Raw genomic sequence first — 16,259 nt, 5'->3', positions numbered from 1 at the left:
TGGGATTGTGACAGAAGGAGCCAGGAATTCTGTCATCTAGCCATGGGCCTCAGAATGAAAATCTCCCTGGAGCCTGCACCTAGATCACTCTGCAGCACTGGGCTCTGGCTCTCTGGGCCTTGTAAAAATCCATGAATAAAATTATGAGTAACTGTACTTTGCGTGGCCTCTCCTACAGACCATGGGGACATCTGAGGTGACACTGGGTCAGAACACTTGGGAGGCATGGATGTGGGCAAACCCAGCGTCTTTACTGGAACAGGCGCTGCCCCACTCCAGTCCCTTCCACCTCCCTCTGTTCCTGCCGGGATTCCGCTCCCGGCCCCATCTGCCAGAACTCACAAACGCCTGCCATCCTCCCGCGGCGCCGCGAGCTTTGCGGGGGGCCGAGGCTGTCACACAGGCACCTGCCCTCTCCTGGGGCCGAGGGACAAGACCCCGCACGTCCCAGGGCCAGCCCGAGGAGCCGGGGGCTGCTGTGAGCCCGCAAGGAGCGTGCGGGATCCACGGATTTAGCCGCGGGAGCAGCGGGGCCGGGCCGGGCTGCTGGGGAACCCCCCGGAGCTTCCATCAGGGGCTGCCAGAGCGGCGAGGGAGCAAATCTAAGGCAGGATGGAAATGCACAACTGATTGGATCGACTTCAACAAACCAACACTTTTTTTTCCCCCCTTCTTTCCACTCCTCTTGCTCCCCAGCTCCAGCAGCTCCTCTCTCTGCGCTGCTCATCTCTCTTTGTGCACCTCTTACCCGCACTCTCCTCTCCAAACAGGTGCAGTTGCCACTCAATAGACTTTAATTACCACTTCAAGGGCTCTCACCGGGGTCTGCGGGAGGGTGGAGATGAATTTTCCCGAGGATGATGCGTGTGGCTGAGTTCTCTTCAGTCAGACGGTGATATTGCTGCCAGCCAGGATCCTTCGAGAGATCGGTTCTCCGGTTCTCTCTGTTCGTGTTAACAAAAAGGAAAACTGCTGCTGAAGGGAAAAAAACAACCCAGCCATTACCTGGATTAATTAGCAGGACAGCAAATGGGTCTGGAGAAAAACATTACAGAAAATTTACAGCCCGGGAGTCTCAGCTGGGCTTCCAAACTACTATTCCTTGCAAATCAGAAGTGGAGAGCTCAGCATCTCGGAAGATTTCTGTGGGAGACTGGGCTCTAAAAATACGAGTTGTTTTTAACCACTTTACCTTTTTTTTTTTGCTCCGTGCTCTTCCCATCACGGCTCACTGGAGAGACGTGCTGTTAATGCGTCCTGCTGGGACCCTGGGGATTCCTCCCGGGGAACGTGTGGGTTCATTCCCGGCTTCAGCACAGTTTGCCTGTGATGGAGGAATTATTCCCAGTGTTTAACTAGTAACATAACATTATTTTTGTTATTAAGATCCTCTTCAAAAGGCACTCCTGGAGAATGCAAAGCAGCTTATGCCTGTCAGAACCACATGGAATTGTTTGCCCAGGATGTGAGTGCACACTTGTGGGGATGCACACAGAAATTTGGTTATGTGCTCCTCTGTGCTGATACATGCAGAGAGGAGCTGGGAGTATAACAGGATCTTTTGGGACAAGCGAGATTTCCAAACATTTAAAAAATAATTTCTTTCACTCAACATTGGCATTTCTAATTTTTTCATAAAATGAAATGTAGGAAAGAGATTTTTATAGCAAATTAAGCAACATTTTGTTCTGCTGCAATTAAGTTTGTTTTCCTAAACAAGAAATTCAGCAAACTGGGGAAATAGTGCAGCCAAATGTGCTTTTGCAGATGTGTTTTCCATGAAACATTTTGCCTAGCTTCGAAACAGCTGGGGATGTGCAACGTCTGAGCTTCTGCTTGGCTGCTGTCCTGGTCTGGAGTCCATGTGGGCTCTGCTCTCCCAGTCCACCGGGACAGCTGGGGCTGAGCTCATCCCCCTGAGCCAGCCAGAGCTCCTGGGAGAGGCTCCGGGCTCCTCTCACCCCTCAGGCGTTATCCCAACAATGAGACTCTGGCTCAGGTTCCCACCTGCAGTCCCGGCTCGCACCCCTCATGTCCCCCCAGCTCCCTCTGCCCCCATGCTCCAACCCTGGGACTGTGCTGGGAACTGCAGCACAAAGATGGGAGGGAGGGAGGGAGGGAGGAAAGGAAGGAAAGGAAGGAAAGGAAGGAAAGGAATGGTTCATGGTTGGACTCACTCAATGGCTCTGTGCAATACTCAGGAGAAAGAGCAGCGTGACCATAACAGTGTCAGCCCTGAGGCATCACCTCAGTCCCTGGGAATGTTCTGGTCCTCTCTCCTCAGGCTCGGGATGGAGCTGTGCCCTGATAAGTGAGGAGGTAGAAGACACAAGGCCTGAGATAGGAAGAGTCACAGGTTCCCACAAACATTTCTCAGGTTCTCTCCTTCTCATGTAACTCATTCTTTCAGCTTCTGTGATTTGAAATCCTTCTGCCTTCATCACCTCTTCCTCCCACCCTTCTTTTCCTTGTGCATTTTGATTTCCAGGCCCATCTACCACGTTTTCCTGCCATTTCTGCAGGACTGGGATGAACATTGATCACAGCCATCTCAAACCCATCTCTCCTTTTTCCCAAAGAGCCGATGAAAATGTCACCCATGAGATAATCATCATGTTGCTTACATCCCTTAATTGCTCTCAAAGTACACGTCGAGGCTTCAGAGCCTCTTTGAAAGGCAGGTTCTGGCCTTTGGCACATTATTGACAGGCTGTTGATAGGCCCTTTTGTTGAGAAGCAATTTTGTCCTTTTTCCTGTACAATTTTTTGGTTTTTTTAAAGACAGCCCTTTCAGAGAGAGTAGATTTTTAAAATAGAGCTGAGCTTTGAATGAACAGGCATCAGAGTTATTCCTGAGGAGTGGTGGCACACGTGGGAGAGGAGAGCTACTGGCACACTTTGTGCAGGACTCTGTACAGAAAATAACACTGAGATGACAAATGGCTTCATCCTTGTTGCTTTTTAGTCCTTCCCCTCTCAGACCTGATAATTAAATGTCTATTTGCAGTGTATTACTAAAGCATTGGAGGTCTTGTGTTTTCTAGTGGATTGTTCCATGGTAAACAGGAGAAAGTCGGCACTTCAGCTGTGCAGTGACTCATTTGTATCTATTAATGATAATTTTTAGGGGGTTTTAATACCTGCTGATAAAAGTGGACTGAGTTTTCCTCATCACAACCTCCCCTCCTGGTCTGAAAAGCTTTGTGGGTCTGGGGCAGGGACAGAGCAGAACCAGGCACATAGACAGAGCTCCATCAGCAGTGCAGAGCCTGTGGCACGTGCCTGAGCAATTCCCACCTCAGCTGCTGATTCCCAGAGGGGACACAGGCTTTAAAGTCACCTCTTTAATGAAGATTTATTTTAATGTGCCCCTGCTGTGAGCCAGGGTCCCTCTGGGGCCATGCTCTGGGTGCCTCTCAAGGTGACCCCACCTCAGCCTCTGGCACAGCCGAGCTCCACACTCCAAGACAACCCTGAGCAAAACCCCCAGGCTCTTTGCAACTCAACCCCAACCCTGAGAGAAATTAAATCCTTTCCTCTCTGAAACAATGTCCCTTGGAAGGATTTTGCCCCTAATGAGCCCTGACTGGGCTGCTGTGTTCTGGAGCCACTGGTGTGCATGTTAACAAGCAGGTCTCTCCGTGTGGAAGCGTGGAGATGGCTGCCCCTGTAATGGGATTCTGTTCAGCATCCTAAGTCCCGCATTAGGCTGTGCCTGTAGGAACCCTGGGACGTTCCACAGAGACTGCCTGTAGGTAATCATCTCTCCCAGCCTCCTGGCTGTCCCTATCCAAGTGCTCAGCTTGCAGCTATTCCAGGAACCGCTGCAGACATGATAAAGTTTAGCCCCTAATGCATTCACCAGCAACGAGGTGGGGAAAGTGCCCATTGATTCGGGGTGAAAAGGGAAAAGGCAAAGGGCTGTGGTACCCAGAGAAACCTCCACCTCACTGGGATTTGGGTCCTGAACCCTCTGAGGGACTGGGAGGCCTGGAATTTCAATGTTTTCTCTGAATGGGTTCAAATCCTGAGCCCTTCTCAAAAACCATCATCTGCCTCAAATTTATCTTTGAGTCCTCCTTGATTCAAATGATGCATCCCAGTGCTTCCCATCCCAGAAACCAATTCCATACATCACATCCACTTAAATACACATTGTACAACGGGTATAGATACACACACACACATTTAAATCTGTGTGTTCCATGGAACGAGTCCATTCTTTAAAAATTCCAGAAAAGGAGTTCTTCCAAACCCATTCCCTCATTGACAGACCAGCAGAAGGATATAACACTTCTCTACTAGAAAAATATACCAGCTCGTTTATTTTTGAAAGTTGTGAACTCATTAGATGTTCCACCTACCTGTGCAGCCCCTCGTGAAGTCACGTAAAACCTGCCCAGAGCTCCAAGCCCACCTTCGTCAGCACAGGGTGAGAACTGCTGAGATAAAATGTTGTCTGAATTAGATGGGGAGGATTAGAAAGGCGATAAAAGCTAAGCCAGGAGAAAATCAGACGGTAAATAGGCCTGGCAAGATAGATGGATAATCTTCCTCCCAGGCCAAACCTGACAGGATAATCACCTTTTTCTGTTCTCTGGTTCCATTTGCTCTCAGATCACCAGAGCTTTATAGATATCACTGAATTTGGTTTTCTGGTACCCTGGAAATGGGGATCACAAGATCTGTCTTTAAGGACAAGGGATCTGAGGTGTCTCGTTTAGGAATGGCTTTAGATTTCAGATTAGAACTGCAAAAATTATCTCTGAGCAGATTTAACAACCCATTGGAGCAACTGAAATCTCTTTAAACATTCCCAGCTCTTTCCCAGTTGGGAAAGGGTTTCTCTGAACTGGCCTTTGCTCTCCTCACTCCTGAGAAATTCCCGTTGCTCCTGATCCACACAAAGGCTGAGCCTGCAGAGCTCTGCCCTTTGCTGGAGCCTTTGCCCTCCAGAGGGAGACTCCTTGTCTGAGGGGAGGAACTCAGGAAAGTTTTCCATCTCTTCGTGCCGTTGATTTCCCCACGAACATTCGACTGGCAACACGGAGCAACGGAATATTTGATTAGCCAGAATTACAGACCACAACATTAATAATTTTGTGAGCTGAACTGAAAAGATTTGCACTTGTTCTCACTGGGAATGGTGCAATTTTCTCCTTTCTAAGAGAAACTTTGCTCTAATGGCAGGGTGCACTGTTATCTCACGGGGGCAGGTACTGACTATTGCCTCTGATTTTGGGGGGCTTGAATCCATGCAATTTTCACCTGGGCTGGAATCTTGTAGGTGGACTGTTCATCATGGCTCTGGATTTTCAAAAGAAGTTAGCAATTTTGGACACCTTATATTTGTGTTTGAGACACTGAAAGGGACAGATTACGAGAAGCAGGTGCTTAGAAGCCCCTTAAAATCAGGATTAATTGGAATATGTCATGCTGGGCACCTGAAAACACTAAAATGCTTTGGAAAATCACAGGGGAGGGCGTTGTGTTTCTGAACATGACTTGGGAAGGATGTACAGCCTTAAGTAACACAGGATAAAGGGAAGATCTTTGCATAACATTATGGAAACATCCTTTAATCCTCAGTGCAGCCAAGTGCTTGACTTTCGTTTGATTCCTGAGGGAGTTCAGCGCTGAAGTTTGTGTAAGTGCATTTGTATTCTCCTGAAGTGGGGCCTGATACTGTGTAAGTTATTGTAGGTTTATGAAGAATTCTGAGTCTCCAAATTAAAATAAATCAAAAGGCAAAGTTCTCTCCTGGAGGACACACAGGGTTTGCTGCAGGTCCGTGTGTTCACCTGCAGAGCCACAGACTGTGCCATGAAAGATCTTTCCTTTGACCTTCCCAAACCCCTGAGCCAGAGCCCCAGAGTCGGAATCTTTAAGTGCTGAACACACATGGAACAAAATTTCCATGTCCCAAGGAGCTTTAAGGTCCCTCCCAACCCAAACCATTCTGTGACTCTATGATCTGGATGAGCACAAAAACCGAATCCTTTGCTCAGACTTCCCTGAGATGTCACTGTGGCCCTGCACTGTGGCTGAACCCTGCAGGGCCGGGGTGGGTGTAGGCTGGTCCTGTGTCCCCCCGCCCGTGCAGGGCCGGCTGTGCCCCAGGGCAGGGCTGGGCTTGGCACAGCCGCGGGCAGTGTTTGAGAGAGGCTGAACCCGCCGCAGGTGTCTGGGGCAGAACAAATCCCTGCCAAAAGCACAACAACCTCGCCCTGTTTACCCAGGCTCAAAAGCTGTCGCAGATCTTGCGTCTGAAATCCACTCTCTTTTTTCCTGCTGAGATTCCCAAGCACCTCCCAGTCTCCCAGCTACTACCAGATGCCACGATTGCAGTGGAGTGGCAGCGACACACAGACAAATATTTGTGCAAGGCACACAGAGCCAGGAGCCTGGAACATTGTCTGTGTGGTGGGAGGGGGAGAGGGCAAGGAGGATCCTGCCTTTAACAGGCTTTATTTCTACTGAATTTTACACAACAAAAACCTGGATGTCTGAATGGAGTTTATTTCTAGCAAAACTTCAAATATTTCCTTCCAGCGGGTGATGTGAGACCCTCCTGCCAGATTGATTTCCAGTTTACTCATTTTGAGGAATACTTAAAGGGTCAGGAATTAAACTGAATTAAGTTCAGACCTTACCCCGAGTCCTCTGTTCTTCAGAGACCTCTGGGGTGGATCCTTTTATGAGATCTACAGAAAATTGCCAGTAATTAAAAAAAAAAAAAAAAAAAGTGACAAAATATGCCCTGAACAAATGGAAATGAAACTTTGATTAAGCAAGACTGCACAATACAAAATTTAGTTAGCTTTGAGGATATGATATCATCTGTCCTACTATTTTTTAGATGAAATATGAAATCTGATTAGGCAATTTCCCAGAATGCAGAGATAAACCTATAAATGCAGGAATAGGTATTTGGTGCAATATAATTTTCTGGCTTCTTCTGCATGGCTTTTTGGGGCAGGAGGTGAAGAATACAGGAGTTTTTCCCTTATTTCACAGCTGAACTTCGAGGCAAGAAGCCTGATACTGTGTTGGCAGAGCCAAGGCACTGCCCAGACTGAACCTCAGCAGTTGTTGCATTCAGGACAGATCAGAGTCCCTGTGTGACAGGACTCATGGGAGATGTTAAAAGATTTACAGAGAGATAACAAAGATACCTTTCCACCCCAGTTCCATAGGGAAACATCACCACCCTTACTTTGTTCAATGTCTATAGAATATTTCTAAAGGCTGTGTGGATATTCGAGGCCTGAAGGGAAATAACTTTCTTTTGAAACGGTTCTCTTCTTTTTTCCCCACAATATTTAATTCTGAAATAACAAATAGGAGTTTCCCTAAAATGGAGAACAGCTTGTTTCCTTTTCCTCTCAGAGACCAACATCACTCAGGAAAGATACAAGTATAAGGACAGGAGATGTGGCCAGGCTGAGCCTGGACTAAATCACCTTGAGCCTCTGTTCAGTGAAGTGTTTAAACACACATTTAGCAGAGCTGGGGGGGAATTTCCAGTGAACAGGGATTCATTCAGGGAATATCCTAGTTTCCAAAAATGGAGATTAAAGAAATGCAGCAAATCACTTCAGCTGGCAATAGCTCTGTGAAATGCTTAATTTCCAAAGTGCTCAAACACTTGAACATTTTATCTTTTTTATTTTCTATATTAGATCCCTGGTTTGTTAATCTACAAAGAAAAAAAAATGTTTTATTTCATCGTGAGCCAGAGATAAATACTTTGTTGCTTTAAATTTGTCAAAATTAAAAACAAAACCCAACCACTTTGTTTAATTTGATCACACTCAATTTTTAATTTTTCTTTTCTCTGGAGGGGAGCATTTTAGGGAAAAAATCCACTCTGATTTAGCCATCGAGCACTTCAATACAACACAGTCTGTCAATGGACCCAAAGCGTGCCACTACTGCAAGGCAGGTTTGGAGTAGTCAGATAGAATCAGCCAGACAAAAATTAATTTCAAATAACTGTTCATGAAGCATCACCTCCCAACAGAATCTTGGAGAAATGTCCTGTTTCTCCTACAGACTAGGGAATTTTAAGAGCAACTTTTCACATGAACTACCAGTCAGGCACATTTTCAAAACAAGATTGTTGGGTTTTCCAGCACAAAGCTTTGATGTTGAGTAGATGGGAAGTGCAGGTGACATTTGGATTCATGTAATCATTCCGTGCTTCCCAAATGTTTTTATTCCCTGCCCTTCCCGAGGCTGTGAGTGTGTCTTACCTGAGGCTGGCAGGGATGTTTGGAGAACGCATCCATCCCAATGTCCCTTCCCACCTCATCCAGCCTTGGCTCTCAGCCAGACCCCGAGTACCCCGGGACGGCTCCCGGCCCCGGGTGTCCGCGTCGGGCAGGGCTGGACGGGGACGCGCCCCGGGAGTCCCTGTCCGGCACCGGGTACCTGCGGGCAGGTGACCGGGCTGTGCCACTCCCCTTTCCCGCAGAGAGCCCTCCGGGCTGGACTCACCCCGGCGCCGGCGAACAGTCCAGCGCCGCCTCGGTGGCTCCGGGCGGCGGTGATGTCCCGGGAGAGTCCCGCCCGCCGGTGCCGCTTCCCGGCGCCGGGCCGGTGTCCCGGTCGGGCCCGCCTGGGAGGCGCCGCCGGGCGCTGTCCGTGGTGCTGATCCGCGGCCCCGCCGCCGGGAGCCGCTCGGGCTCTCCCCGGGATGGCCTCGGCTGCCCCGGGGCCGGGGCAGCGCGGCCCCTTCCCCCGAGCGCTGCCCGCACCCGCCGGGTCCCCGCGCCGGCGGAGCCGCCCGGCAGAGGAGGGACCGGCTCCACAGGTGGCCGGGGAGCCCCGAGCAGCGCCCCCGAGCCGCCTCCGCACCTGCGGGGCTCGCCCGTCCCTGGGTCACCTGAGCGGCGGAGGAGCCGGGGAAGCTGCCCTGCCTCTGCCTCGGGGCTTTTATGGCCCGCCGGGGGGGCGGCGGGCGGAGCGCCCGGGCGGGGACTCCGCGCCTCGGCCAACGGCAGCGGCCGCTCCGGGCAGCTGCGGCAGCATTACATCATGGGACCGCCCGCCTTCAGTGTAAGAGTCTCACCGGCGCTCGGCGGCGGGGGCACAGGGCAACAGGTCCGGCCGGGGAGCAGCCGGCCCTGGAAACGGGGAACGCCGGCGGAGCGCGCTCCGAGCGCTCCCCGGGAGGGGGAACAGCGGGGACAGCCCGCCGGGACAGCCCACCCGGCTCCAGCGGGAGCACGGAAGCTTTGCTTTGTGGGGGTCACTCGCTCCGGATTCCCCAGGACCAAAGGCCACCAGCCTGTCCTCTCCATCCCGCCGCAGTGTCCCCCGGCCTGGGTACCCTCTGGTTTCCCGCTCCAACGGACAGCCAAGCTTCAGCCCTCACCGTCCTGTTTTCAGGGCTGCACAAACCCCAAACCCTTCATTTCTTCCCAGACACACCGAACTGAAAGACAGCCCAGATCGGAGTACCTGGGATCCGCTTGGACCTCTCCTGTTTCCAGAGCAGGGAGGTCAGACAGCTATTCCCTCAAGTGTGCCCAGGAGCACAGCATTCAGCACTGAGAACAAATTTATTTCCTAACCCTCACCTCCAGATACACTCATGTTCCTGGGTTTGATGGGGTGTCAGCAGGGATGGATTTGAGTTGCACCTCTAACACAGAAGACACACAGGTTGCAGACACACCAATTTTTCAAGATTGCCCAAAATTACCCTAGATGGTCAGTCTGTTGAGTAAAGCTTTGTCTTCTGGTATATCCTGTGCACAGGATGTGATACCAAAGTAATGATAGCAAAGGAAAAATAATAATTGGTGGCAACATTAATCAAATAGAAATCAAAATGGTCCAGAGTGGAAGGTTTGGTCTGGGTAATACTTGAGACCCACATCCGGGTCTGATTTAGGAAATTTCTGCTACAAATGAATCTCTGTGGGTAAATATGGGGCTCTTAAGACCTGTCAGTAAGAACAGATGACATGAAGGAGCCCATTTTCGAGTGGCCCTGGATGCTATTCAAATTACAGAGCTATTACAATAAAGCCAGGTGCTCTGTTTCCAACCCTTTTTGTTTGTTTGTTTTCCCCCACTACCATGGATCAGGGGTCAAATCCTTTGCCTGGCTTACACCAACCCAGGCCCTGCCCGGCCACAGTGACAGCGTTGTTTTGCCTGAGATAAAAGCTGTTTTGGGGCAGGATGTACCTGTGTGTGACACAAATCAGGGAACAGCCTGGCAGGCTCAAAGCCTGCAGCAGGGCATGAGCCTGGCAGGACCTGATGGCCTTGCCATGAATTAGTCACAGCACAGAGAATGTAGATTGGTGTTGGGGTAAGAGAAGATGTTACAGCCTTGCTGGTGCCTGACCTTGGACGTGTGTCTGTGAGAGAATTTCCTTCAGGAGACAAATCTGGGAGCCATTGCCCTCACTTTGTCCAGGCAAAGCAGAAATTTGGGGAAAATACGAAAAGCATGAGAGCTGAAGCTGTAAACACCTTACAGGAAATGCCGAGGGGTGCTCGAGTCCTTGGATACCTCATGCCCTCAGAAGATCCTACTAGAAAGGAAACCCAGAATAAGGAACAGCCCCAGTTCTCCCAGGCTGGCTCCAGAGCAGAGGGGCTCCAGTTCTCTGTCTCTACCAAGAACAGCCATTTTGCAGCCATTCACAAGGGATGAGATGTGCACAGGCACTGCCTGTTTTCCTGAGAGCTGCAGCCTCTTCTTTTAGGGCTGTTGGGCAGGACTTTGGACTCAAGTCCTTTCCCTGCATTCTAACTGGTGATGCTGGCCAGCAAATTCAGTTGAGGCTTCAGAAATATGATTTTCAAAGGGATCCAAGTGATGAGCAGAAGCTGTACCTGTCCAGCCAAAAGTGCCTCAAGCCTGATCTACTTATTCCAAAGATTCATTTGAAACGTTGGGCTTATTTTGAGTAGAGAGCTGGGAACTCTCTGTGTCCATGGTGCTTTAATTCTCCCTGGGTTTTCCACCTTGGGAGACTCCTCTGCCTCACTCATTTGCATTCAAGATTTGTTTCAGTGGAAAAAGGGATCGGACAGATTTTTTTTTTCATGGAGAAAGTCTGGGATGAACTTAGAATCCACGACAAGAAAGGTCACTGTTTGATTTAATTATTTTGAGTTGTTTTCCACCCCGTACTCGGAGCAGCCCTTGCGGCTCAGTAATTAGCAGTGGAGCGGAGGGGGAGCGCGCTGGACTTTGGCCCCATCTGACCTGATTCATACAACATTTCTGATTAATGCACCTGGTCACATGGCAGCTGTCAGCGACTTGTTGCTGGGCATCCAGAGGTTTCCAAGGGAACCGCTCCCTCTCCTGCCGATGCTCCTCAACAAGTGCGGGAGAGCCGCGGTTTGGTCCCGAGGGCCTGACGCAAGCCGGACAGAAGACGGGAGCAAAGGTGTGCGGAGAAACACCCGAAATAGAAAGCACTCGGGTGGAATTGGGGGCTGATCCTGGCGGAGCGGCTCGGGCAGAGCCCTGCGGTGCATGCTCGGCTCCCCGAGCCGTGAGCTGCCTTTGGCTCAGCCCTCCCGGCCGCCGCTGCACGCCCACCCAGCCCACGCACCCCACACACGCCCATCCGAGCAAAACCACATCACACACTGAACGACAGCTCCAGAGCAGAGACACTCCCTGGGAGCTCTGCACAGAGGAGATCCAGGACACGTTTGAGACCCCTTTCCTGAGGCGTGTTTAAAAAGCCTCCGACAATCCCAGAGGCCTCGATGGAAGCCTTCCACCCCTGCACGCACAGATCCAGCCTACCTGGATCCTCTGCAGGCTGGCACAGAGCTCCCACGTAGACCAATCTCCTCTCCCTCCCCCAAACCCCTTTCCCTGCACATGCAGCTGGAGTTCTGCCCACAGAAAGGCGTGGCAGCCTCCACGGACAGCAGCTCCTCGCACCTCCCTCCACAGTCCCTCCCGTGCGCTCGGCGCTACCTGCAGGCAGCTCGCTCTGAGCACGGCACTGCCCTGGTGTCATCGCTGCTTCTCATCCCTGCCTGCCATCCCTGCCTGCCATCCCTGCCTGCAATCCCTGCCTGCCATCCCTGCCTGCCATCCCTGCCTGCCATCCCTGCCTTCAATCCCTGCCTCCAATCCCTGCCTGCCATCCCTGCCTGCCATCCCTGCCTGCCATCCCTGCCTGTCACCCCTGCCTGCCCAGCGTGCCATCCGTGCTTCTCGCATACAGACCAGAGAACCACACGCAAGTTTAAGTTGGAAAAGGCCTCTAATATCACTGAGTCCAACTGTTAACTCAGTACTGCTAAGTCTCCCTACAAACCTTCCAGTGCAAAGGGAAACTGAGGCACGGGCAGCCTCTGCAAAGCTCTCTGCAGTGCAGAGAGTACTCAGAACCACAGCTCTGAGCACAGCAGGAGGAGGCCGCAGGACAGGGGATCACAGAGTCGTTTGGACTGGAAGGGACCTTTAAGATCACGCAGTTCCATCCCCTGCCACGGGCAGGGACACCTTCCACTGAACCATTTACATGATGGGAAGGGAAAGATTCAGAGTCTGGATCCTCTACCTGCTAACTTAGTTATACATCAGAACGTTTCAATGAGGAGGTGCATCCGACTGAGGAGAAATGTTATTTGGACTGAGACCAAACGATTTGCAAGAGGAGTGTCCTGGGTTTGGTTTGGGTAATGCTGATTTTCATTCTAGCAGCTGGAGGCATGATCAAAACTGCCTGTGAGACAGTGCAAGGTAAGGATGCACCAGCAAAGTACAACTCCAGGAAGGGCAGAGGAGGCTACAAATGAACAGCAGCTCGTTAGAGTCAAGGTCTGGGCAGACCCAGACACCCTGGTGTGGGGCTGAGCTCGCCCTCCACGCTCAGATTACGCCTGCGAAAGGACAAGGGGGTGTTTGTGTGGAATAACCCACTTTTAATGAGGCGTCTGCCAAAGGCACAATCAAGGAGCGGCCGAGTCGCTCACGCCTCGGGGGAGTGGGGATGTCTCTCCTGCCTTTATCTCGGCGCTGTATTGAACCCCGTGTGCCTGTGCTTGAACTGGTGACATTGAGACCATCACAAACATAATGAGGAGGAAGAGGTCGCTCCGAGGCATGTGCCTGTCCTTGGTGGGGTTTGTGCTCACAGCTCCTGCAAGAGACTCTCGGCTGCTGCTGCACTTAAAAGGAGAATATCGTAAAAAATAAAGCCCATGCAAACAGAGTAAACAAGGAGCTTGAGAACTGGATCTGTCAGGGACTAGGGCAGCTTGTAAAGAGAGGTTAAGGGAAAAAAATTAAATATATAAAACAAGCTGAAGAGCAAACAAGAGCACTGGAGGCAATGTTTCCATAAGCATTAAAAGTAGAACCTATGCTCCATTTTCAGAAGTGCTTTTAACACATAGAAGCCATAATCACATGCCCTTCCAATAAAATCCGGGATTCTGCTTCCCTCAGGTATTTTGGATGCTGTTTCTCACAACACGAGGAGTCAGTGCCCCAGTGAAATTACGAGCCCAGTTTAAAACAAACAAAAAGAATTGCTTTTTCACACAGCACATAATTAAATTTTGGAGCTCGTTTGCCACAGGATATCTTGTAGCCTGAAAATATAAATAGGTTCAAAAGGTTTTAGACAAGATTATGGAGGTTTGGTCTCTCAGTGATAACTAAACTTAATAGTTTGGATGCAACATCCAAGCAGACCCCACAGATTGCTGGAAGCTACAAAACCACAGGTAGGAGAAGCCTTATTCTTTGTACACCCTTGTGACCTGTCCTGAGTACCTTCCTCTGGTTACATCCAGGGCCAGCACACTGGGATAAGGACGTGTCTCCTGCGGAGCACTCAGACCATGTTTATAGTCCTCCCTGCACCCCACTCCAACTCAAACACCCAAGCCTTGTTTTGGATGAAAATGATGAAAAATAAACCCCTTGTGAGGCGCTGCAGCACGTGCTCTGCTAGAGAGCAGTCTTATTCATTAAGGGAATGGTCTTGTATGCATTTGGGCCTGTTATCAGTAACACTCCAAAGGGAAATGGACTACTTAAACCTATTATATCACTGCTTTATTCACCGTGTGCTGCCATTTACCTCCTACATGACGCTGGGCTCTAATAGCACCAGTTCTGAGAAACCCTGCACATTAGCCACAAGCAGCTCATTAATCCACTGTTTTCATTCTTGCAAAAAAATGGGCTCCAACCACATGAGAGCTCAGATGCCGAGTGCTCAGCCAGAACCAAAACAGCTCTGTTGTGCCAGCAGTTCTGAGGTGGCCCCAAACAGAACAGCCCTTCCAGCTGATGGGGCACAAAGGGGGACCCTTGGGCTTGGAGGAACAAGGGCTGTGCAACCAGAGAATGTGACAAAGCTGTCAGCCAGCAGCTGCTGCAGGGAGACTTGGAAAATCCAGTTCCTGGAGGCTCCAAGTCAGGTTGGTGTGGTCTTCACAAGGATCAGGTCCTGGCTGTCGATGCAGCTCCATCCCGGGATAGTTTCCCAGACAGAAGGAAAGAAATGAAAGGCATGTCTTGAACAACAGCACAGGGAGTCCATGAGCAGGCTGGGGACTGGCAGAATTAATTTTGAGCAGGTACAATGAGCTCTTCCTCGAGAGCCCTTGAGGAAAATGAAAGGCCCCGTGTGCCAGCCCGAGGCACAGCCCGGGGAGTCCTTTGGCCGCTCGGCAAACACGCAGCGGTTGTGGCACAAAGCAGCTGCCACATCTGTTCCATCAGGGACAAGAGCCCTGTAAGGGCCCGGCCTTTCTCTCCGGAGCCTGCTCCTGTTCCACGCTGAGGAGCTGAGCTGCTCCATCTCCTGGCTGCTGCATTCCCTGACCCAGCTCCTCTCCATCCCAGGGCAGAACTGCGTGGGTGTCTCCAAACAGGATTACTGCTGCTGAAATCTCCAAGGCCAACAAATGAACCCTTTCACTGGAATATGGACGGGAGCTCACATGAAAACAACTGCTCATCCACGTGGGAGTTATAGAACATCTGTGTTCACAAACAAAGCACAAACCAGGAACAAGGGGCAATACTTTTTCATGAATGAGACTTCAGGAATCTGAGCTCTGTTCTTCTGGTCACTTTTTCCTGTCTTATTTATCCTGCCAGCTCTGTCCCTGTCACGGAGCTCTCCCAAAGTCATCAGGGTGCACAGAATGTAGACTATCCTGAGTTGGAAGGGCTCCACATGGATCATCAAGTCCAATTCCTGAAAGTGTTGCTTTATTTGAGCTGGCTTAGTGAAAATGTAAGCAGGGAAATCAGGCTTAGAGGTGAGCAGTTGACTTTATTTCTGCTCTTGGGTGAGGACATGAGTGAAATGGGAGGCAAGGGGTAGAGGGCTGCTGGTGGTGGCAGAATTCCTGCCTGGCTGAGCTCTTAGTCCTGCTCAGGAGAACTGACAGCCCCACCATGCACACTGCCCAGGGAGACTGAGGTAGATAAAATCCCCTTTGCCAAAAGGAAATGTGATTCCAGGATCCTGCTCCACTGCGTCAGTGCAGAACAGCTCTCAATGGGCAGGGAGCTGAGAGGCACTTACAGAGGCATTCAGTCTCACACAAAACATTCTCCTGGGGCTCGAGGGGGATGGAGCAAGGCCGGGCAGACTCCTCTCATCGAGCTCAGCTCCACTGAAATCAATACATGATTAGGCAGTGACTCCAGTGCTTAATATTCCACCTCTGGACATGACCACGTTTGTGTTGAACAAGGAAGATTTAAGCTAGATATGGGTAAAAATTCTTTGCAGTGACAGGGATAATATATCTTACAACAATCACTTTACCCAGCTGCACGACCTCCAGAGCTCTGACCAGTGTGGGAGACAGGTCCCAGCTCCAGGCTGCCTCTGCCCCCTTTCCTCTCCAGCTGAAGCTGCCATGCCAAGTGCCACGACAAACCGGCTGCAAGCCCCTCTCCCCACCTCCTGCATCTCCCTGCCCCACCTGAGGCCCCGTTTTCTCTCGTGATGCTTCTAATGAAACTAAGTGGCTGCAAGCAGAAAGTTTCCACTTCCCGCCTCAGGGCTGATTAGCGCGGAGCTGCCGGCGGCAGCATCCCGGCTGGAACCTCTGCGGACGGGAACCCTCGGGGGAGGGCCAAAGGGCTGCTCCGTGCCCTCTGCTCAGCGAGCACCATTAGAGCACTGACTGCCCAACCTGGCAACCTGAGAGAACAGGACCGAGCTGCTCTGGCTGCTGGGGCCGAGCTCTCTGGAAAACACGGGCTGGTGCACGGATGGATGAAATCC

General features: G+C 50.9%; 1 long non-coding RNA gene across 1 annotated transcript; it reads right to left on the bottom strand.

Moving 5' to 3' along the window:
• Positions 1-617: 617 nt before the first annotated feature.
• Positions 618-8,876, bottom strand: LOC136302417 (uncharacterized). Its single transcript, XR_010724058.1, has 5 exons — positions 8,500-8,876; positions 4,365-4,439; positions 2,178-2,304; positions 1,193-1,324; positions 618-944 (listed from the first exon to the last, which is right to left on the bottom strand). It is a non-coding gene; the product is annotated as an uncharacterized lncRNA (long non-coding RNA).
• Positions 8,877-16,259: the final 7,383 nt, after the last annotated feature.

Source organism: Chamaea fasciata, unplaced genomic scaffold (assembly GCF_029207755.1).
Source record: "Chamaea fasciata isolate MVZ Bird 193981 ecotype frontalis unplaced genomic scaffold, bChaFas1.0.hap1 SCAF_28, whole genome shotgun sequence".
Lineage (NCBI taxonomy): Eukaryota > Metazoa > Chordata > Aves > Passeriformes > Sylviidae > Chamaea > Chamaea fasciata.
The sequence above is the reverse complement of the archived record's forward strand: the minus strand, read 5'-3'. Positions and strand labels throughout refer to the sequence as shown.